The 24,602-nt window shown below is 39.4% G+C and overlaps 1 pseudogene; it reads left to right on the forward strand.

Moving 5' to 3' along the window:
• The first annotated feature begins 432 nt into the window (after positions 1–432).
• Positions 433–4,959, forward strand: LOC101106829 (ubiquitin-conjugating enzyme E2 D3-like; annotated as a pseudogene).
• Positions 4,960–24,602: the final 19,643 nt, after the last annotated feature.

The following is a 24,602-nucleotide window of genomic DNA, read 5'->3' on the forward strand; positions in this document are numbered from 1 at the left end:
TAAAGGAATAAGACTATATATGGTGTGTGTTTGAAAAGGCTGGAGTGGTGATGACAAAAATTAAGAGGAGCATAAAAGAGATAGCATTATGAAATATATTTTTCAAAAGTCAGATTTGATATTTGCTCATGATTTTAAAGGCTACATTTTGAGAAAAAGTTTAATACTTTCATCAGTTACTATAATAAAATTGAAGACGGGAGACGGCCTCCTGTCAGGAGGAATGCACAAAATAGCACTTTAGTCATTGCAGCGTGACACCTCCTGTTAACCAGCCCTGAGATTCTCACGAATTCCACCTCAATACCAAAAGCCTCTGTCTGGCAGAGCCGATGGAAGAGCAAGAGATAATCCTTTCCAGCTGCTGGTATAATCAAGGGTTTTTGCAGGATCTTTGGGCACGCACTGAGTGAGATAGGGAGGAGCCACACTATGGCACAGACTAGGGCACTGAAATGGATTAATAATGAACATAGTGATTTGGCCCGTGACCCTCTAGCACATGCAGGTCGATTTGGAGGTGATACATTTCATTAGAAAGTGAAAGTGAAGTCGGTCAGTCATGTCTGACTCTTTGTGACACCATGGACGGTGGCCTACCAGGTCCATGGGATTTTCCAGGCAAGAATACTGGAGTGGGTTGCCATTTATTCAGTTCAGTTGGTCGCTCAGTCATGTCCGACTCTTTGCGACCCCATGAATCGCAGCACGACAGGTCTTGCTGTCCATCATCATCTCCCGGAGTTCACTCAGACTCACGTCCATCGAGTCTGTGATGCCATCCAGCCATCTCATCCTCTGTCGTCCCCTTCTCCTCCTGCCCCCAATCTCTCCCAGCATCAGAGTCTTTTCCAATAGGTCAACTCTTCTCATGAGGTATACTGGAGCTTCAGCTTTAGCATGATTCCTTCCAAAGAAATCCTAGGGCTGATCTCCTTCAGAATGGACTGGTTGGATCTCCTTGCAGTCCAAGGGACTCTCAAGAGTCTTCTCCAACACCACAGTTCAAAAACATCAATTCTTCGGCACTCAGCCTTCTTCAAAGTCCAACTGTCACATCCATACATGACTACTGGAAAAACCATAGCCTTGACTAGATGGACCATAGTCGGCAAAGTTATGTTTCTGCTTTTGAATATACTATCTAGGTTGGTCATAACTTTTCTTTCAAGGAGTAAGCGTCTTTTAATTTCATGGCTGCAATCACCATCTGCAGTGATTTTGGAGCCCCAAAAAATAAAGTCTGACACTGTTTCTACTGTTTCCCCATCTATTTCCCATGAAGTGATGGGACCAGATGCCATGATCTTCGTTTTCTGAATGTTGAGCTTTAAGCCAACTTTTTCACTCTCCTCTTTCACTTTCATCAAGAGGCTCTTTAGTTCCTCTTCACTTTCTGCCATAAGGGTGGTGTCATCTGTATATCTGAGGTTATTGATATTTCTCCCAGCAATCTTGATTCCAGCTTGTGTTTCTTCCAGTCCAGCTTTTCTCATGATGTACTCTGCATAGATGTTAAAGAAGCAGGGTGACAATATACAGCCTTGACATACTCCTTTTCCTATTTGGAACCAATCTGTTGTTCCATGTCCAGTTCTAACTGTTGCTTCCTGACCTGCATACAGATTTCTCAAGAGGCAGGTCAGGTGGTCTGGTATTCCCATCTCTCTCAGAATGTTCCACAGTTTATTGTGATCCACACAGTGAAAGGCTTTGGCATAGTCAATAAAGCAGAAGTAGATGTTTTCTTGGAACTCTCTTGCTTTCTCCATGATCCAGGGGATGTTGGCAATTTGATCTCTGGTTCCTCCGCCTTTTCTAAAACCAGCTTGAACTTCAGGGAGTTCACGGTTCATGTATTGCTGAAGCCTGGCTTAGAGAATTTTGAGCATTACTTTATTAGCATGTGAAATGAGTGCAATTGCGTGGTAGTTTGAGCATTCTTTGGCATTGCCTTTCTTTGGAATTGGAATGAAAACTGACATTTTCCAGTCCTGTGGCCATTGCTGAGTTTTCCAAACTTGCTGGCATATTGAGTGCAGCACTTTCACAGCATCATCTTTCAGGATTTGAAATAGCTCAACTGGAGTTCCATCACTTCCACTAGCTTTGTTCATAGTGATGCTTTCTAAGGCCCACTTGACTTCACTTTCCAAGATGTCTGGCTCTAGATTAGTGATCACATCATCATGATTATCTGGGTCGTGAAGATCTTTTTCCTACAGTTCTTCTGTGTATTCTTGCCACCTCTTCTTAATATCTTCTGCTTCTGTTAGGTCCAGACCATTTCTGTCCTTTATCGAACCCATCTTTGCATGAAATGTTCTCTTGGTATCTCTAATTTTCTTGAAGAGATCTCTAGTCTTTCCCATTCTGTTGTTTGCCTCTATTTCTTTGCATTGATTGCTAAGGAAGGCTTTCTTATCTCTTCTTGCTATTCTCTGGAACTCTGCATTCAGATGCTTTTATCTTTCCTTTTCTCCTTTGCTTTCCACCTCTCTTCTTTTCACAGCTATTTGTAAGGCCTCCCCAGACAGCCATTGTTCTTTTTTGCATTTCTTTTCAATGGGGATGGTCTTCATCCCTGTCTCCTGTACAATGTCACGTACCCCATTCCATAGTTCATCAGGCACTCTATCTATCAGATCTAGGCCCTTAAATCTATTTCTCACTTCCACTGTATCATCATAAGGGATTTGATTTAGGTCATACCTGAATGGTCTAGCGGTTTTCCCTACTTTCTTCAATTTAAGTCTGAATTTGTCGATAAGGAGTTCATGATCTGAGCCCCAGTCAGCTCCTGGTCTTGTTTTTGTTGACTGTATAGAGCTTCTCCATCTTTGGCTGCAAAGAATATAATCAATTTTATTTTGGTGTTGACCATCTGGTGATATCCATGTGTAGAGTCTTCTCTTGTGTTGTTGGAAGAGGGTGTTTGCTATGACCAATGCTTGTTCTTGGCAAAACTCTTTTAGTCTTTGCCCTGCTTCATTCTGCATTCCAAGGCCAAATTTGCCTGTTACTCCAGGTGTTTCTTGACTTCCTGCTTTTTCATTCCAGCCCCCTTTCATGAAAAGGACATCTTTTTTGGGTGTTAGTTCTAAAAGGTCTTGTAGGTCTTCATAAAACCAATCAGCTTCAGTTTCTTCAGCATTACTGGTTGGGGCATAGACTTGGATAACTGTGACATTGAATGGTTTGCCTTGGAGATGAACCGAGATCATTCTGTCGTTTTTGAAATTGCATCCAAGTACTGCATTTCGGACTCTTTTGTTGACCATGAGTGCTACTCCATTTCTTCTGAAGGATTCCTGCCCGCAGTAGTAGATGTAATGGTCATCTGAGTTAAATTCACCCATTCCAGTCCATTTTAGGTCGCTGATTCCTCGAATGTTGACGTTCACCCTTGCCATCTCTTGTTTGACCACTTCCAATTTGCCTTGATTCATGGACCTGACATTCAAGGTTCCTATGCAATATTGTTCTTTACAGTATTGGATCTTGCTTCTATCACCAGTCACATCCACAACTGGGTATTGTTTTTGCTTTGGCTCCATCCCTTCATTTTTTCTGCAGTTATTTCTCCACTGATCTCCAGTAGCATATTGGGCACCTAATGACTCGAGATTCCTCTTTTGGTATCCTATCATTTTGCCTTTTCCTACTGTTCATGGGGTTCTCAAGGCAAGAATACTGAAGTGGCCTGCCGTTCTGTTCTCCAGTGGACTGCATTCTGTCAGACCTCTCCTCCGTGACCCGCCCGTCTTGGGTTGCCCTGCAGGCGTGGCTTGGTTTCATTGAGTTAGACAAGGCTGTGGTCCTAGTGTGATTAGTTTGACTAGTTTTCTGTGAGTATGGTTTCAGTGTGTCTGCCCTCTGATGCCCTCTTGCAATATCTACAGTCTTACTTGGGTTTCTCTTACCTTGGGCGTGGGGTATCTCTTCACGGCTGCTCCAGCAAAGCACACCCACTGCTGCTTACCTTGGACGAAGGGTATCTCCTTCCTGACCTTCAAAGTGGGATAGCTCCTCTAGGCCCTCCTGTGCCTGTGCCATTTACTGGCAAGCCACAATTGTGGAACCTAATGACAGCCATTTCAAGGCGGTGTATTTTTGACGATTCATTTTCCTTCAGACTAAGTTATGAACAACCTAGATAGTATATTCAAAAGCAGAGACGTTACTTTGCCAACTAAGGTCTGTCTAGTCAAGGCTATGGTTTTTCCAGTAGTCATGTATGGATGTGAGAGTTGGACTATGAAGAAGGCTGAGCACAGAAGAATTGATGCTTTTGAACTGTGGTGTTGGAGAAGACTCTTGAGAGTCCCTTGGACTGCAAGGAGATCCAACCAGTCTATTCTGAAGGAGATCAACCCTGGGATTTCTTTGGAAGGACTGATGCTAAAGCTGAAACTCCAGTACTTTGGCCACCTCATGCGAATAGTTGACTCATTGGAAAAGACTCTGAGGCTGGGAGAGATTGGGGGCAGGAAGAGAAGGGGACGACCCAGGATAGATGGCTGGATAGTATCACTGACTCGATGGACGCAAGTCTGAGTGAACTCCGAGAGTTGGTGATGGACAGGGAGGCCTGGCATGCTGTGATTCATTTGGTCCCAAAGAGTTGGACTCGACTGAGCCACTGAACTGAACTGAACTGAACCCTTTCAAACCACCTAAGGTTGCATTTACAACAATAATTTATCATCCAAATATTAACAGTAATGGCAGCATTTGTCTTAATATTCTAAAATCACAATGGTCTCCTGCATTAACTATTTCTAAAGGTTTTTTTTTAATCCATTTGTTCACTGCTATGTGATTCAAACCCAGATGAACCCCCTAGTGCCAGAGATTGCACAGATCTATAAAACAGAGATAGGTACAACAAAATATCTCAGGAATGGAGTCAGCAGTATGCCATGTGATGCTACCTTAAAGTCAGAATAACCTGCATTATAGCTGTAATAAACATAAATTACTGTTCCTTGTTTTTAAATTTTCTTATCTGGTTGCTCCCCTTTTGGACCTAATCTTTTTTAATTTTATTTTTTGTCTACCTCCTCCATTCATTCACATGCTCATCTGATAAGACTTGAGTTCTTCCAGCTTTGGACAATAAATGCTTTTAGAAACTAAAGTAGTTACAAGAGAACAGTTGCCAAAGATTCAGAATTTTTTAATTAAAAAAAAATTTTTTTGGTGTTGATTCTCTCTGTTTTTTATTTTTTTTATTTTTTTTATTTTTTTAATAAACATAGTATCTCTCACTTTATTTGATAATTCCTTTTTATGCATACCAAACTATGTAACCTTTCTTTAAAGTCACATTTTAAGTGGACCAAATGTACTGACCCCTTTCTTGAATACCGGTATAACATTAATGGAAGTAATAGTGTTTCACGCTATTATCAGAGTATTCATAGAGTAGTGCATTAAGACAGGAGGTTAAAGATCTAAAAATAATGAGCAATCAGTACAAAACCATATTTAGATTCCCAGGTGTAACACTGCAATATCGTCTGAATCCTATTCCTGAAGGAATAGGACACATTTACAGCAATTAAACAACACTCCCTTTTATCTCATGAAATGCTGAAAATCTGTTTTTGCAATCAGCAGCAATTATTGGTACATTATCCCATTTTCCCTCTTAGGATTGTACATGATCTTGGACCTTCTTAAACACATGAGCTTCCAAAACTTCAGCCTTAAGGGATTAGCCATCATCATGTAAAGAGAGCTTAGTAATGGCCCATCATGAAATACAGGCAGCGCAACCTCAGGACAAGTTGCCTGAATATTCAAGTAAATATATAAAATTAATAAAAACCATTCTGAAAATGCATATCATAAAATATAACCAAATATATACTGCTTAGGTCAGCATAAATGATTCTCTAGAGCTGAAACAGAAATCATAAATTATAAAAACCAAGGAGCTGCCTAATTACATTTGCTTTCAGGGACGTCGCCGGGGATCAAAATAGCAACAGACAAAATAAATTTATCAATCTAATACACAGGGAGATAAGACATAGTAGGAAATGATTAATGACAGCAGTTTACATTTTCACTTGGAGGATTTCAAACTACTCTGTTAACAATAAAATTACACCTTAAAAAAAAAAAGCTATCAAGCAAGTGCCTTTCATATGCAAAACACTAGCCTCAGAGTTATAAGCAGAATTCTACCTGCCAAGAAATTTAGTGAGGTGGCCTGATAGGTAATGACTTCAAGGTGAAATGTGATTAACATCCTGTAAGTGGGGCAAACCATACTGGACAGTTATAGCCACTTAAATCACTCTTGGCTGGAGTAGCCGGGGAACATTTAATGAAAAAAAAAAAAAAAGTAACATTTCATCTGACTTTTGTCCTTTCTGGGAGAATCTTAAAGATACCTGGACAAGTTAGATTTATGCCAATGCATTTCTGATCCAAGACAAGGTGGAAAAGAATCTTCAAGAGCAGTACAGCTCTCTGTCTCTCTGTTCCTGGCTATTTTGAAAAAGTATGAAGATGTTTATCCTAGAAAGGATGCATAGGATAAACAGAATATGCAGGCTTGGTTCCATCTTTTTTCTTTTTTAACTTAGTAAGAAAGAAATGTTCCAAAGGGTTCTTTAATTAAATGTTGCTGCTGCTGCTAAGTCACTTCAGTCGTGTCCAACATGTATACTATCATGTAAGAATTGAATCGCCAGTCCATGTCTGACGTAGGGTGCAGCATGCTTGGGGCTGGTGCATGGGGATGACCCAGAGAGATGTTGTGGGGAGGGAGGTGGGAGGGGGGGTCATGTTTGGGAACGCATGTAAGAATTAAAGATTTTAAAATTAAAAAAATAAAATTAAATTAAAAAAAAAAAAAGAACAGTATATGCATCCTATACAGCTGCTGTGGTGGGCTGCTGTCTATGGAGTCTCTCTGTTTTTTTTAAAAAAATATTTATTTTAGTTGGAGGCTAATTACTTTACAATATTGTAGTGGTTTTTGCCATACATTGATATGAATCAGCCATGAGTTTACAGGGATTCCCCATCCTGAACCTCCCTCCCACCTCCCTCCCCATCCCATCCCTCTGGGTCATCCCAGTACACCAGCCCTGAGCACCCTGTCTCATACATGGAACCTGTACTGGTGATCCATTTCACATATGATAATATACATGTTTCAATGTTATTCTCTCAGATCATCCCACCCTCATCTTCCCCCACAGAGTCCAAATACTGTTCTATTCATCTGTGTCTCTTTTGTTGTCTCACATATAGAGTTATTGTTACCATCTTTCTAAGTTCCATATATATGTGTTAGTATACTGTATTGGTGTTTTTCTTTCTGGCTTACCTCACTCTGTATAATAGGTTCCAGTTTCATCCACCTCATTAAAACTGATTCAAATGCATTCTTTTTAATGGCTGAGTAATATTCCGTTGTGTATATGTACCACAGATTTCTTATCCATTTGTCTGCTGATGGACATCTAGGTTGTTTCCATGTCCTGGCTATTATAAACAGTGCTGTGATGAACACTGGGTACATGTGTCTCTTTCAATTCTGGCTTCCTCAGTGTGTATGCACAGCAGTGGGATTGCTGGTTCATATGGCAGTTATATTTTGAGTTTTTAAGAATCTCCACACTGTTCTCCATAGTGGCTGTACTAGTTTGCAATCTCACCAACAGTGTAAGATTCCCTTTCCTCCACACCCTCTCCAGCATTTATTGTTTGTAGATATTTGGATAGCAGCCATTCTGACTGGCATGAGATGGTACCTCATTGGTTTCTATTTGCATTTCTCTGATAATGACTGATGTTGATAATATTTTTATGTGTTTGTTAGCCATGTGTATGTCTTCTTTGGAGAACTGTCTGTTTAGTTCTTTGGCCCATTTTTTGATTGGGTCATTTATTTTTCTGGAATTGAGCTGCAGGAGTTGCTTGTATATTTTTGAGATTTTTTTTTTTTGCCAGTTGCTTCATTTGCTATTATTTTCTCCCATTCTGAAGGCTGTCTTTTCACCTTGCTTATAGTTTCCTTTGTTGTGCAGAAGCTTTCAATTTTAATTAGGTCCCATTTGTTTATTTTTGCTTTTATTTCCATTACTCTGGGAGGTGGGTCATAGAGGATCCTGCTGTGATTTATGTCAGAGAGTGTTTTGCCTATGTTTTCCTCTAGGAGGTTTTTTTTTTTTTTTTTAAATGGAGGATGTGTATTTTGTGGCCAGTGTCTTGGTTGTAAGATTAAACCATTCCTAATTGCTGTAACATGCTGAAGAGTCATCTGAGAGGGAGGAAGATGGATGCTGAGTTGTCACATCATAGGAAGCAGCATTATTCTAGCAGCATCCATTTAAGCCTTCCACTGTTAAATATTTGAGGTTACATGATACACTTTATGCTCATAACTGATGTGGCTGGAGAACTGGTATTGAATTTATATCATCAGCAGAACAGAAAATGTGATGTATTTTATGCATGTCAATAAAAGAATGACCTGTTTTTGTTCTACATAGAATAAAAATTGGAAGTCAAACACCCTTTCTATTCCAAAATAGCATCTCAAACATTTTTTTTAATTTTCACTTAAATTGTTAGGAGGCTTGGAGCTCTTAGTTAGTGTATCTTCCAATACACTGTTTAATATAGCACTGAATAAATGCTGCAAGTTGCCAATGGATTAGTGATCAAATAATAGCTCTGCTAGTAATTGATTTATTTTTCTTCAATAAAGTTACATAAAAAACAAACAAAAAAACTGAAAGAATATGAGTTTGGATTTTCACATGCATTAGCATACCAAATATTAATTTTATATAAGTTCAGCATATCCAATTGGACAAATGTAAAGGAATGCATTCTGTAATAACTCCTTCATTGTATCCTCATTACAAAAGCAGATAAGACAATAGGTCTAAGACAAAAGGAAATACAGGTTATTACTGACTGCCCCTATAAAAGAGTTAAGACAATAAAAGAGGGAGCAAAGCAATTTAAAGTCAGTTTTAAAATACCAAACAAGGTGTCTTGCTAACTATTAAAGAAAATAATATTCAGTGACACTTGTTAAAGATGGTAAGACAGACTTTATTCAGGACAGTTGAGATAGGTATAATAACAACTACAATGGGTTTTTACAGTGGGGGAGAGAAACTGGTTTCAACTCCAACCACGGGATAGAAAAGAGAAAAATACTGTGAGGAAAAATCAGGTGTTCTGGTAAACTTTCTGAGTTGTCCATACAGCAGTAGGCTCAAAGGCTGCCTATTAAAAAATGATGTGGCAATTATTTAACTTTATAAGAAGTCATCAGTTTCAGCTTGCAAGACTTTAAGCAAAGGAGAGTTTCAGTCCTGAATGACTCTAAGTCAGAAGGTGGGGGAGTGGAAACTTTAATTTGGACAGTTGTAGCAGGATACAAGAGAAAAGAAGGATTGAGTAAGAACTGACAAAATGTGCAAGATGAAATCCACATGGGTACACCATAGTTTTCAATTTTAAAAAAGTTCCCTCGGCAATCACCTCCATTTTTATCAAAAATGATCAAAGTGTTCATAAGACTAATTTGTTTACAAAATAAGTTAGTTTCATTAAACTTGGTTTTACTCTTTACATAACTGAGGCACAGCAATTGCCCATATGGGCCCTTTTTAAGTTTGCTTTGCTGGAACTTTACATATGGAATCTCAGATTGGGCTTTTAAAGCCTCTTGAGACTAGGAAAACAAAGCAAAAACTCATCACCAGATTTTGCGTGAAATACCTATGGATTTAAGTGTATTTCTCTCTCTTCAGGTCTTTGAAATATCATGAGCGTCCTCAACCTGCCAGGAAGTGACATTTCTTACTCACTTGTAAGGCAAGAAAGCCTATGGTCCAGGTATAGACAGTTTTTCTAAAGGGGTGACTTTATAAGCATGCCTATGTGCTCAGTCACTCATGTCGGAGCTTTTGTGACCCAATGGACTGTAGCCTTCTAGGCTCTTCTTTCCATGGGATTTTTACAGGCAAGAGTATTGTAGCTGGTTGCTGTTTCTTACTCCAGCAGATCTTCCTGACCCAGAGGTCAAACCCAGTTCTCCTCTGTCTCATGCACTGGCAGGTGGATTCTTTACCACTGAACCACCTGGGAAGCCTGGCTTTATAAGCACTGGTGCCTTAAAGTCAATGGTCATCTGATTTATTGTACATCATTCTAAAATATAACATTCCATTCAAAGCAGTGATAATAAATTAATGTTTGCAATTGTGTTCTGTTACAAGGAAAACAAACTCTAACTGAACTGATGCAAATAACTGTATTTCCATTAAAATAAGAATATTCACTAAGAGTTTTCAAATTATTGAGGTATCAGTTAAGAGGAAATGATAAAAGGTTGAATTTTGTTTACAAAGATATAATTTACCAAATTACTCTAAGTTACAGATAGCTTGGGCTTCCCTGGTAGCTTGGTAAAGAATCCACCTGCAATTCAGTAGACCCCAGTTCGATCCCTGGGTCGTGAAGATCTCCTAGAGGAGGGCATGGCAACCCACTACAGTTGCCCCATGGACAGATGAGCTTGATGAGCTACAGTTCATGAGGTCACAAAGAGTTGGACACTACTGAGCAACTAAGGACACCACAGCAGATAAATAGCTCAAGAGGAAAACATGTCTCCTTAAATCTGGAAAATAAAATATTAAATGCTTTAACCAGCAATATATCAAACAAGAAGTTATATTCTAAAAATTCCAAAAATACATATCAGTTCATTTAGTCAAATATAACTAATTCTTATTTTTCTTGATCTCAGGCTGGGAAGTATATAAATTCATGAGTTTCTTCATTAGTTCTGGAAATTCTTACACAGTTCAGTGGTATAGTCCTCAAGTTAATGAAGGCATGCCATCATGGAGCATTCTTATTTGCAGCTAATTACAAATACTTTCAGAGAATAATTACAATATAGTAGTAACTGAAAATTATGAAAGATTAAAAAATGACCATGGCTAAAGATCTGATGTAAGTTAATTTGTGGAGGAATTCTAGTTACTTCTGTGGCATACAACATGTTAACATACTAACTGAACAACAAGAATATCAACATGTTTCTATGAACTTCATGTTAATTCTGAAATATCTACATTAAAAATGTATATTTGTACATATATAATGAAAGACAGTTCATCATTACTTCCTTTTTGACAATGCTCTCCACGTAATTTGACATATCAGATAAACCTAAATATACCTCTGTTTTACAAGGTGAGAGAAAAATACTTCAAGATTTTCCAGGGGCCTTCTGGGAAACCTCGAAGTTAGTTTGCAGATGAAAAGGCTCAATTCAGAATTTTATTTTGAGAAGTTTCAAAATTGTCAAAAAGATGGAACAGTTGACTAAATAGGATCACAGGTAGATGGCTATCAATTTGACAAAAGTTACAAAAAAATTTTAAACATTAATATGGAAGGTTGTTGTTGTTGTTCAGTCACTCAGTCGTGCCTGACTCTTTGTGATCCCATGGACTGCAGCACACCAGGCTTCCCTGTTCTTCATTGTCTCCCAGAGCTTGGTCAAAACTCATGTCCACTGAGTTGGTGATGGTTGGATGCATCCAACCATCTCATCCTCTGTCATCCCCTTCTCCTCCTGCCTTCAATCTTGCCCAGCATCAGGGTCTTTTCTAATGTGTTGGCTCTTTGCATCAGGTGGCCAAAGTATTGGAGCTTCAACTTATCAGTCCTTCCAATGAATATTCAGGGTTTATTTACTTTAGGATTGACTGGCTTAATCTTGAAGTCCAAGGGACACTCATCAGTCATCTGTAACACCAGAGTTAAAAAGCATTAGTTCTTCAGCACTCAGTCTTCTTTATGGTCCAACTCTTACATCACACATGACTACTGGCAAAACCATCCTTGACCATATGGATCTTTGTCAGCAAAGTAACGTCTCTGCTTTTTAAAACACTGTCTAAGTTTGTCATAGCTTTTCTTCCAAGGAGCAAAGGTCTTTAATTTCATGGCTGCAGTCACCATCTGCAATGATTCTGGAACCCAAGAAAATAAAGTCTGTCACTGTTTCCATTGTTTTCCCCTTCTATTTGCCATGAAATAATGAGACTGGTTGCCATGATGTTAGTTTTTTGAATGTTGAGTTTTAAGCAGCTTTTTCAATCTCCTCTTTCATTCATCAAGAGACTCTTTAGCTCCTCTTTACTTTCTCTCATAAGGGTGGTGTCATCTGCATATCTGAGGTTGTTGGTGTTTCTCCCAGCAATCTTGATTCCACCGTGTGCTTCATTCAGCCTGGCATTTTGCATGCTGTACTCTGCATATAAGTTAAATAGCAGGGTGACAATATACGTCCTTGATGTACTCCTTCGCCAATTTTGAAACAGTCTGTTGTCCAGTTCTAACTGCTGCTTCTTGACCCATGTACAGTTTTCTCAGAGGCAGGTTAGGTGGCCTGGTACTTCCATCTCTCTCAGAATTTTCCAGTTTGTTCTGATCCACACAGTCAAAGGCTTTAGCATAGTCAATGAAGAAGAGATAGATGTTTTTCTGGAACTCTCTTGCTTTTCCTATGATCCACCAGATGCTGGCAATTTGATCTCTGGTTCCTCTGCCTTTTCTAAATCCAGCTTGAACATCTGGAAGTTCTCAGTTCATGCATTTTTGAAGCCTAGCTTGGAAAATTTTGAGCATTACTTTGGTAGCATGTGAAATGAGTACAACTGTGTAGTAGTTTGAACATTCTTTGGTATTGCCCTTCTTTGAGATTAGAATTAGAACTTTTCCAGTCCTGTGGGCACTGCTGAGTTTTCCAAATTTGCTGACATATTGAGTGGAGCACTTTAACAGCATCATCGTTTAGGATTTTAAATAGCTCAGCTGGAATACCATAACCTCAGATAGCTTTGTTCCTAGTGATTCTTCCTAAGACCCACTTGACTTCATACTCCAGGATGTCTAGCTATAGGTGAGTGATTACACTATCATGGTTATCTGGGTCATGAAGATCTTTTTAGTATAATTCTGTGTATTATTGCGACCTTGTCTTAATATCATCTGCTTCTCTTAGAAGGTTATGTGCTTATAAGGCAAACAAAAAATCCTTAGCTCTTTTAATATTAAAAGCAACCAATTTTCTTAAGTAATTAAAGACCTAATAAAGATTACATCAAGTACAGAAAACCATTCTAAATCATAAAAACTTTTTTTCTCAGGCAGGTAGCTTAAAAGATAAAGAAATGGTTATGAAGTACCAAATGCCAGGCCCCTGCATGCAGTACCTGTGAGTAAGTGAAACCAGACTGATCACATAGGAAAATCACCTCAGCAGGTGATTAGAAAGGCATGGTAACATGCTGGAAGGAGAATTAGGCATGAATGACCCAATCTGAAAGAAAGAAAGATTCCAGTACATCAACCTGAGAGTGAAGAGTGAAGGAAAGTGACATCTGAATGTGTTTCTTTGGGGTTCTAGGTTGTTGACTGTTGCTTTCACCACTAGTCTTTGGGTTTTATCGTCTGTGCTATGTGGCCTGTGAAGTCTTGCTGCCACAGTAAGCAATCAGGCTTAAATCCCCAAGATGGGAGAACCAAGTCCAGGACTTTGGACCACCAGACAACTCCCAACCCCACAGAATATTAATCAGAAAGACCTCTCCCAATGGCCTCCATCTCAACACTAAGACCAAGCCCCATCCAAAGGCTAGCAAGCTCCAGTGCCTGATGTCTCATGCCAATCTTTCAGCAAAACAGGAATACAAAACTGCACATTAGCAGACAGGTTGCCTAAAGCCATATAAAGCCCAAATACATCCCAAAACACACTACTGGACACAGCTGTCCTTCAGAGAGACAAGATCCAGCTCCATCCATAAGAACAGTGGCACAAGCCCCCAAAACCAAGAAATGTTCATAATGCGCTGGTCCAGCAGACCCACAGAAAAATGAGAAGACAATAAACATGTAGCAGACGAAGGAATATGGTAAAAACCCACAATATGAAACAAATGAAGAGGAAATAGGCAGTCCACCTGAAAAAGAATTTGGAGTAATCATAGTAAAGACTATTCAAAATCTTGAAAATAAAATGGAAGCACAGATAAAGAGACTGGAGACACGGATCAAGAAGATACATGAGGGAGAACAAGATGGCAGAGGAGTAGGTGGATGTGGAGTACATTTCTTTCCACAGATACATCAGGAATACACCTTCAGACACAGAAGTGCATACAGAACACCAGCTGAGAGAAGACAGGAATACCTGACCAGTGGAAAAGAATATATGGAACCACACAAAACTTGGTAGGATGAAGGGACTAGGGGGAGAAACAGGAGTGTTAGTAAGACTGTACTTGCCCTTGATGGGTGGGGGAACTGAATCAGGGGTCCAATCCCCATAGCGGGGCAATTGTCTGAGTAAGAGGAGAAATATTTAAGGCTGAGAGTGAAACAACTGATCTGTGGCAGTCTAAAGGTAATGAGAATTAGACAGTTCTTGCCCAGTCGCAGTCATACATACACTGTTCAGGAACATGGTCTCCTGGAAGGGCAGCAGCTGGGTGCTGGAGTTTAGGGATTGTGGAGCAATCCCAGTGCGAGGGCTGCTGTTGACTGTGGAAAGACGGATCGAGAGGATGTGAGGGAGTGGATCGTGGTGGGAAATGCATGTGGAGAAAAGCCTGGCAGCCATGGAAGCAAGGTGGTACTGCTGAGTCACATGTAGGGAGTGGAGCCATCATCATAGCCTCTCTCTCCACACACCAGCATTGGGCTGCTGAAAAATAGAGAGGTTGGCCCATCAAAGGCCTGATGCACTGAGCTACAGAGTACCACCCCATCCAGGGTGCCCCTTTAAGTACCTGCTGCACTGATCTACAGAGTAGGACCCCAGTCAGGGGGGCTCCTTTGTGTGCCTGAAGAACTGAACAGCAGATAACGACCCCAAGCAAGGGATCCCTCTAAGTGTCTGAAAGGCAGAGCTACAGAGAAAGACAGGCCAAAGAGGCCTTCTGATCATCAGCCTCAAGAGGCTCAATAAAAGACTCTGATAGGGCCATAACTCATGCCATGGAGGCAGTTTTTGTCCCCGAACACTTGACGCTGCCAAGGTCCCTGCAAGCCAAGCAGCTGCACTACCTTCACGTTCAACTCTCACTGGGGCAGAGCTGCCACAGGCAAATAAATGAATAAATAAATAAAAAGTCTTGTGTTTATGCATGCAGGGTCGCTTTGGTCCTGTCCGACTCTTTGCAACCCTGTAGACTGTGGCTTGCCAGGCTTCTCTGTCAGAGAAGGGGTTCTCCAGGCAAGAATACTGGAGTGTATTGGCCAATACTGGTTGCCATACCCTTTGAGAGCACTATATTTCCTGCTTCCCTAGCCGTCAACCCCCTGAGTACCTGGTGCTGCCAGAATCCCTACAACTCAAGCAGCTGCACCACTTCCACACCTGGCCCTCACAGGGGAAAACCCAAGCCCTCCAGGGCAGCCTCAAGAGCTAAACCCCAGTGGACAACCCACTTGTAGGGGTGGAAATAAAACCACAATTGAAACCCAGGGGCAGTGTGACTAGGAAAAAAACCCCAAAATCTTCCCACCAGCTGTACTAGCTGCAGATTAAATCCACAAGATCAACTAGACAGACTCTGTGTCTATGGAATATATAAAAGGCCATTGAGAGCTCCCACAAAAGAAAACACACTAGTTCTGATAGCTGTGGACACTGAAGGCAAGAACACACAGGAGCAGGACCAGATTAGAATCTGAGCAGCCTCCATAGCAGGTCCAGAGATCAGTACAGTGTTGAAGGGCATCCTAGAGAGGTAAAGTGGACTGTGATTCCCAGCGCAGGAATGGACTCTGACAGCAGTGACTCAAGAAAAATATTTATTATTCTTATTTTTTGACTTGTTCTGTAGATTATTTTGGATTTTTTTTCCTGTTTCTTCCCCCTCTGTTGTAGTTGTTGATTTTATTGGCACTGAGAAATCAAATTAAGCTTTTGAGCTTTTTTCTTTTTCCTCAGTCACATTTTTTTATTGTTGTCATAAACCTCTGCCTCTATGTTAGGCTTCTGCAGTTCTGTGGTGTTTTCCTCTTTTCTTTTATCATTTTTAATTTTAATTTTTTAAACCTATTGTTATTTTTTCTACATTTATTCCTTTTTTTTTTTCCCATGGAACTTTCTTTTTTTTTTTTTTTTTGGTTTTTTATTTTTATTTTATTTATTTTTTTTTTAATTTTTATTTTTTTTATTTTTTTATTTTTAAAATTTTAAAATCTTTAATTCTTACATGCATTCCCAAACATGAACCCCCCTCCCACCTCCCTCCCCATAACATCTTTCTGGGTCATCCCCATGCACCAGCCCCAAGCATGCTGCATCCTGCGTCAGACATAGACTGGCGATTCAATTCACATGATAGTATACATGTTAGAATGTCATTCTCCCAAATCATCCCACCCTCTCCCTCTCCCTCTGAGTCCAAAAGTCCGTTATACACATCTGTGTCTCTTTCCCTGTCTTGCATACAGGGTCGTCATTGCCATCTTCCTAAATTCCATATATATGTGTTAGTATACTGTATTGGTGTTTTTCTTTCTGGCTTACTTCACTCTGTATAATCGGCTCCAGTTTCATCCATCTCATCAGAACTGATTCAAATGAATTCTTTTTAACGGCTGAGTAATACTCCATTGTGTATATGTACCACAGCTTGCTTATCCATTCATCTGCTGATGGACATCTAGGTTGTTTCCATGTCCTGGCTATTATAAACAGTGCTGCGATGAACATTGGGGTACATGTGTCTCTTTCAATTCTGGTTTCCTCGGTGTGTATGCCCAGAAGTGGGATTGCTGGGTCATAAGGTAGATCTATTTGCAATTTTTAAGGAATCTCCACACTGTTTTCCATAGTGGCTGTACTAGTTTGCATTCCCACCAACAGTGTAGGAGGGTTCCCTTTTCTCCACACCCTCGCCAGCATTTATTGCTTGCAGATTTTTGGATCGCAGCCATTCTGACTGGTGTGAAGTGGTACCTCATTGTGGTCTTGATTTGCATTTCTCTAATAATGAGTGATGTTGAGCATCTTTTCATGTGTTTGTTAGCCATCCGTATGTCTTCTTTGGAGAAATGTCTATTTAGTTCTTTGGCCCATTTTTTGATTGGGTCGTTTATTTTTCTGGAGTTGAGCTGCAGAAGTTGCTTGTATATTTTTGAGATTAGTTGTTTGTCAGTTGCTTCATTTGCTATTATTTTCTCCCATTCAGAAGGCTGTCTTTTCACCTTGCTTATAGTTTCCTTTGTTGTGCAGAAGCTTTTAATTTTAATTAGATCCCATTTGTTTATTTTTGCTTTTATTTCCAGAATTCTGGGAGGTGGATCATAGAGGATCCTGCTGTGATTTATGTCTGAGAGTGTTTTGCCTATGTTCTCCTCTAGGAGTTTTATAGTTTCTGATCTTACATTTAGATCTTTAATCCATTTTGAGTTTATTTTTGTGTGCGGTGTTAGAAAGTGATCTAGTTTCATTCTTTTACAAGTGGTTGACCAGTTTTCCCAGCACCACTTGTTAAAGAGATTGTCTTTACTCCATTGTATATTCTTGCCTCCTTTGTCAAAGATAAGGTGTCCATATGTGTGTGGATTTATCTCTGGGCTTTCTATTTTCTTCCATTGATCTGTATGTCTGTCTTTGTGCCAGTACCATACTGTCTTGATGACTGTGGCTTTGTAGTAGAGCCTGAAGTCAGGCAAGTTGATTCCTCCAGTTCCATTCTTCTTTCTCAAGATTGCTTTGGCTATTCGAGGTTTTTTGTATTTCCATACAAATCTTGAAATGATTTGTTCTAGTTCTGTGAAAAATGTGGCTGGTAGCTTGATAGGGATTGCATTGAATTTGTAAATTGCTTTGGGTAGTATACTCATTTTCACTATATTGATTCTTCCAATCCATGAACATGGTATATTTCTCCATCTATTAGTGTCCTCTTTGATTTCTTTCATCAGTGTTTTATAGTTTTCTATATATAGGTCTTTAGTTTCTTTAGGTAGATATATTCCTAAGTATTTTATTCTTTTCGTTGCAATGGTGAATCAGAGCAGAAAAAGAAATAAAAGGAATCCAAATCGGAAAAGAAGAAGTAAAACTCTCACTGTTTGCAGATGACATGATCCTCTACATGGAAAACCCTAAAGACTCCACCAGAAAATTACTAGAGATCATCAATGAATATAGTAAAGTTGCAGGATATAAAATCAACACACAGAAATCCCTTGCATTCCTATACACGAATAATGAGAAAGTAGAAAAAGAAGTTTTTTATTTTTAAAATTTTAAAATCTTTAATTCTTACATGCATTCCCAAACATGAACCCCCCTCCCACCTCCCTCCCCATAACATCTTTCTGGGTCATCCCCATGCACCATCCCCAAGCATGCTGCATCCTGCGTCAGACATAGACTGGCGATTCCTTTGTTTACTTTTCTGACTGTTCTTTCACCCTTGCAGTTAATCTTTAATGTATATAAATCTTATTATCTACCTTTATTTAACTTTGCATGTCTATTCTTTCTTTTCTTTCTCTCCTTTCTCTCAACATATTTGTTAGTTTTATTTTCATTGCTTTATTCCCCAATTGTCACTTTGCTTTAGTTTTGTCTTCCAGTTTGTGGTTTAATTAGTTTTGTTCTGGTAGATATCATTTTTGGTTCCCTTTCTTCACCAGGTCAATCTATCATACTTAATTTTTGTTGTACTGTTTTGATTTTGCTTATGTATTTGTAGATGTGTATATTCAGTCACATTTCCTACTGTTGTTATAAACCTCTGCCTTTACATTGGGCTTTCACAGTTCTGTGGAGTTTTCATTCTTTTCCCCCTTTTTTCTTTGCTTTTTTCTCTTTTCTATAATTTTAATTTTTAAAACCTATTATATTTTTTCTACATTTATTCCTTTATTTGCCTTTTCTACTGTTCTTTTCTCCTTGTAGTTAATCTTTAATGTATATAAATCTTCATCATCTACCTCTATTTAACATTGCATATCAATTCTTTCTTTTCTTTCTTTCCTTTCCTCTCAACATTATTAGTTAGTTTTGTTTTCATTACTTTATTCCCCACTTGGCACCTTGCTTTAGTTTTGTTTTCCAGTTTGTGCTTAAGTTAGTTTTGTTCTTAACTGGTAAATATAATTTTGATTTCCTTTGTTCACCAGATCAATCTACTATACTTTATTATCATTGGACTGTTTTCACTTTGATCATGGGTGTGTATGTATATGTGTATATTCCATTATTTAACTTATTATATGCCTGATTTTGTAACTGCCATTTGTCTGGGGTTCATCTTTGGTTTCTCATTTTTGGATATTTGTTTTACTCTCCATTAATGCCAAAACAAACCACTTGTGGAATCTTCGTTCCTGACCAGAGATCAAAACCTGAACTTTTGGAGTGGGAGCACTGACTCCAAGATGCTAGACTACCAGAGATCTAACAGTAGGGAGTATTAAATAGTGAAAACCCACACAAAGGAAATCACTTGAATACAAGACCCAGCATTACACAACCACCTGTGCAGGATGCCTCATCTACACAACAAACAAAACAAAAATACAAGCCAAATCATCAGCAGACAGGAGTACCACCTCAGTCAGCCTTGCCCATCAGAGGAAAAAACAAATGAAAAAAACAAAAACTCAGCACAAATTTCACCCTATATGAAGCTCACACAAACCACTGGTCCAAAATTAAGAGTGCAGAAACAAAAAGGAAGAAATAATTCAACCTTCTTCAGGGAAAGAATTCAACTTTCCTTGAAGCCTGGGAAAAGGAGACCTCAAAAACAATAACTTAAAAAAAATGAAAAGGCAGAGAAATACTGCACAAAAGAAGGAAAAAACTAGAAACACAGAAGTCCAAATAAATGAAAAGGAAATAGGAAAATTACCTGAAAAGGAATTCAGAATAATGATAATAAAGATAATAAAAAACCTGGAAAAGAAAATGGAGAAAATGCAAGAATCGATCAACAAAGACCTATAAGAATTAAAGAATAAGCACACAGAGATAAAAGCACAATCACTGAAATTTAAAATACATTAGAAGGAGTTAATAGCACAATATCTGAAGCAGAAGAATGAATCAGTGACCTGGAAGACAAAAATCAGTGATCTGGAAGACAGTGAGCTGTAAATAACTTCTGAACAGTAGAATAAAGTAAAAAGAATGAAAATAGCTGAGGACAGTCTCAGAGACCTTTGGGACCATATCAAACACACCAATATTTGAACTATAGGGGCACCAGAAGAAAAAGAGAAAAAGAAGAGGTACGAGAAAATTTTTGAAGATATTATAGTTGAAAATTTCCCCAACACAGAAAAGGAAATAGCCAATCATGTCCAAGAAGCACAAAGAGTCCCACACAGGATAAACCCAAGGAGAAATATGCCAAGACACATACTAATCAAACTAACAAAGACTAAACAGAAATAAAGAATATTAAAAGAGCAAGGGAGAATCAACAAGTAACATACAAGGGAAACCCCATACGCTTAACAGCTGATCTTTCAGCAGAAACTCTGTAGGCCAGAAGGGAATGGAAGGATATATTTAAAGGACTGAAAGGGAAAAATCTACAACCAAGATTACTGTACCTGGTAAGGATCTCATTCAAAATTGATGGAGAAATAAAAAGCTTTTCAGACAAGCAAAATTTAAGAAAATTCAGTACCACCAAAACAGCTTTACAACAAATGTTGCACGAAATTAAATAGTCAAGAAGTACAAGAGAAGAAAAAGGATCTAAAAAATCAACCCAAAACAATTAGAAAATGGCAATGGGAACATATATATCAATAATTACTTTACTGATTTTTGTTCATGTGCTGACTTATTTGTATTTAACTTAAAAAAATATTAACCATTTTTATATGTGCATTTCAGTGGCATAAATACATTCACATTGTTGTGTAACCTTGTCATCACCACCATCCATCTCTAGAACCTTTTCATTTTGCAAAACTGAAACTATGTACCCAATAAACAATCCTCCCTTTCGCCCCTCTCCCAGACTCTGCCAGTTGCCATTCTACTTTCTGTCTCTATGACTTCAGTTTGGCTGCTTAGTCTTGTCTGACTCTTTGAGATCTCATGGACTATAGCATGCCATGCTTCCCTGTCCATCACCAATTCCCAGAGCCTACTCAAACTCATGTCCATCGAGTTGGTGATGCCATCCAATCATCTCATCCTCTGTCGTCCCCTTCTCCTCCTGTCTTTAATCTTTCCCAGCATCAGGGTCTTTTCTAGTGAGTCAGTTCTTCGTATCAAGTGGCCAAAATATTGGAGTTTCAGCTTCAGCATCTCCTTCCAATGAATATTCAGGACTGATTTCCTTGAGGATTGACTGGATTGAAATCATTGCAGTCCAAGGGACTCTCAAGAGTCTTCTCCAGTACCACAGTTCAAAAACATCAGTTCTCCGGTGCTCAGCTTTCTTTATAGTCCAACTCTCACATCCATACATGACTACTGGAAAAACCAGAGCCTTGACTAGACGAACCTTTGTTGGCAAAGTAATGTCTCTGCTTTTTAGTATGCTGTTTAGGTTGCTCATAGCTTTTCTTCGAAGGAGCAAATGTCTTTTAATTTCATGGCTGCAGTCACCATATTCAATGATTTTGGAGCCCAAAAAAGTAAAGTCTCTCACTATTTTCATTGTTTTCCCATCTATTTGCCATGAAGTGATGGGACTGGATGACATGATCTTCGTTTTTTGAATGTTGAGTTTTTGTTTTGTTTTGTTTTTGTTTTTTTAAATGAGCCTCCTACATTGCCAGGCAGGTTCTTTTTTTTTTAATATAAATTTATTTATTTTAATTGGAGGTTAATTACTTTACAATATTGTATTGGTTTTGCCATACATCAATCAACATGAATCCACCACAGGTATACACGTGTTTCCCATCCTGAACCCCCCTCCCTCCTCCCTCCCCATACCATCCCTCTGGGTCGTCTCAGTGCACTAGCCCCAAGCATCTGGTATCAGACATTGAACCTGGACTGGTGATTCATTTCACGTATAATATTATACATGTTTCAATGCCCTTCTCCCAAATCATCCCACCCTCTCTCTCCCCCTCTCCCACAGAGTCCAAAAGACTGTTCTATACATCTGTGTCTCTTTCGCTGTATCGCATACAGGGTTAATGTTACCATCTTTCTAAATTCCATATATATGCATTAGTATACTGTATTGGTGTTTTTCTTTCTGGCTTACTTCACTCTGTATAATAGGCTCCAGTTTCATCCACCTCATTATAACTGATTCAAATGTATTCTTTTTAATGGCTGCACAATACTCCATTGTGTATATGTACCACAGCTTTCTTATCCATTCGTCTGCTGATGGACGTGTAGGTTGCTTCCATGTCCAGGCTATTATACATAGTGCTGCAATGAACATTGGGATACACATGTCTCTTTCAATTGTGGTTTCCTCAGTGTGTATGCCCAGCAGTGGGATTGCTGGGTCATAAGGCAGTTTCTATTTCCAGTTTTTTAAGGAATCTCCACACTGTTCTCCATAATGGCTGTGCTGCTGCTGCTGCTAAGTCACTTCAATCATGTCCAATTCTGTGCGACCCCATAGAAGGCAGCCTGCCAGGCTCCCCCATCCCTGGGATTCTCCAGGCAAGAATACTGGAGTGGGTTGTCATTTCCTTCTCCAATGCATGAAAGTGAAAAGTGAAAGTGAAGTCGCTCAGTCGTGTCCAACTCTTAGCGACCCCATGAACTGCAGCCCACCAGGCTCCTCCATCCGTGGGATTTTCCAGGCAAGAGTACTGCAGTGGGGTGCCATAGTGGCTGTACTAGTTTGCATTTCCACCAACAGTGTAAGAGGGTTCCCTTTTCTCCACACCCTCTTCAGCATTTATTGCTTGTTGACTTTTGGATTGCAGCCATTCTGACTGGCGTGAAATGGTACCTCATTGTGGTTTTGATTTGCATTTCTCTGATAATGAGTGAAGTACATTATGAGAAACGCTGAATTGGAAGAAATACAAGCTGGAATCAAGATTGCCGGGAGAAATATCAATAACCTCAGATATGCAGATGACACCATCCTTATGGCAGAAAGTGAAGAGGAGCTAAAAAGCCTCTTGATGAAAGTGAAAGAGGAGAGTGAAAAAGTTGAATTAAAGCTCAACATTAGAAAATTAAGATCATGGCATCTGGTCTCATCACTTCATGGGAAATAGATGGGAAACAGGGGAAACAGTGTCAGACTTTATTTTTTGGGGCTTCAAAATCACTGCAGATGGTGACTGCAGCCATGACATTAAAAGACGCTTGCTTACTCCTTGGAAGAAAAGTTATGACCAACCTAGATAGCATATTCAAAAGCAGAGAAATGACTTTGCCGACTAAGGTCCGTCTAGTCAAGGCTATGGTTTTTCCTGTGGTCATGTATTGATGTGAGAGTTGGACTGTGAAGAAGGCTGAGTGCCGAAGAATTGATGCTTTTGAACTGTGGTGTTGGAGAAGACTCTTGAGGGTCCCAAGGACTGCAAGGAGATCCAACCAGTCCATTCTGAAGGAAATCAACCCTGGGATTTCTTTGGAAGGAATGATGCTAAAGCTAAAGCTCCAGTACTTTGGACACCTCAGGCGAAGAGTTGACTCATTGGAAAAGACTCTGATGCTGGGAGAGATTGGGGGCAGGAGGAGAAGGGGACGACCGAGGATGAGATGTCTGGATGGCATCACTGACTCGATGGATGTGAGTCTGAGTGAACTCCGGGAGATGGTGATGGACAGGGAGGTCTGGCCTGCTGCAATTCATGGGGTCGCAGATTCGGACACGACTGAGCGACTGAACTGAACTGATAATGAGTGATGTTGACCAGCTTTTCATGTGTTACTCATCTGTATGTCTTCTTTGGAGAAATGTCTATTTAGTTCTTTGGCCCATTTTTTGATTGGGTCGTTTATTTTTCTGGAAATGAGCTGCAGGAGTTGCTTGTGTGTTTTTGAGATTAGTCCTATGTCAGTTGCTTCATTTGCTATTATTTTCTCCCATTCTGAAGGCTGTCTTTTCACCTTGCTTGGAGATTCCCTTGCTGTGCAGAAGCTTTTAAGTTTAATTAGGTCTCATTTGTTTATTTTTACTTTTATTTCCACTATTCTGGCAGGTGGGTCATAAAGGATCCTGCTGTGATTTATGTTGGAGAGTGTTTTGCCTATGTTCTCCTCTAGGAGTATTATAGTTTCTTGTCTTACGTTTAGATCTTCAAACCATTTTGAGTTTATTTTTGTGTATGGTGTTAGAAAGTGTTCTAGTTTCATTCTTTTACAAGTGGTTGACCAGTTTTCTCAGCATCACTTGTTAAAGAGATTGTCTTTTCTCCATTGTATATTCTTGCCTCCTTTGTCAAAGATAAGGTGTCCATAGGTGCATGGATTTATCGATGGGCTTTCTAATTTGTTCCATGGATCTATATTTCTGTCTTTGTGCCAGTATCATACTGTCTTGATGGCTGTGGCTTTGTAGTAGACCATGAAGTCAGGCAGGTTGATTCGTCCAGTTCCATTCTTC

The sequence above is a fragment of the Ovis aries genome, chromosome X (assembly GCF_016772045.2).
Source record: "Ovis aries strain OAR_USU_Benz2616 breed Rambouillet chromosome X, ARS-UI_Ramb_v3.0, whole genome shotgun sequence".
Classification (NCBI taxonomy): Eukaryota; Metazoa; Chordata; class Mammalia; order Artiodactyla; family Bovidae; genus Ovis; species Ovis aries.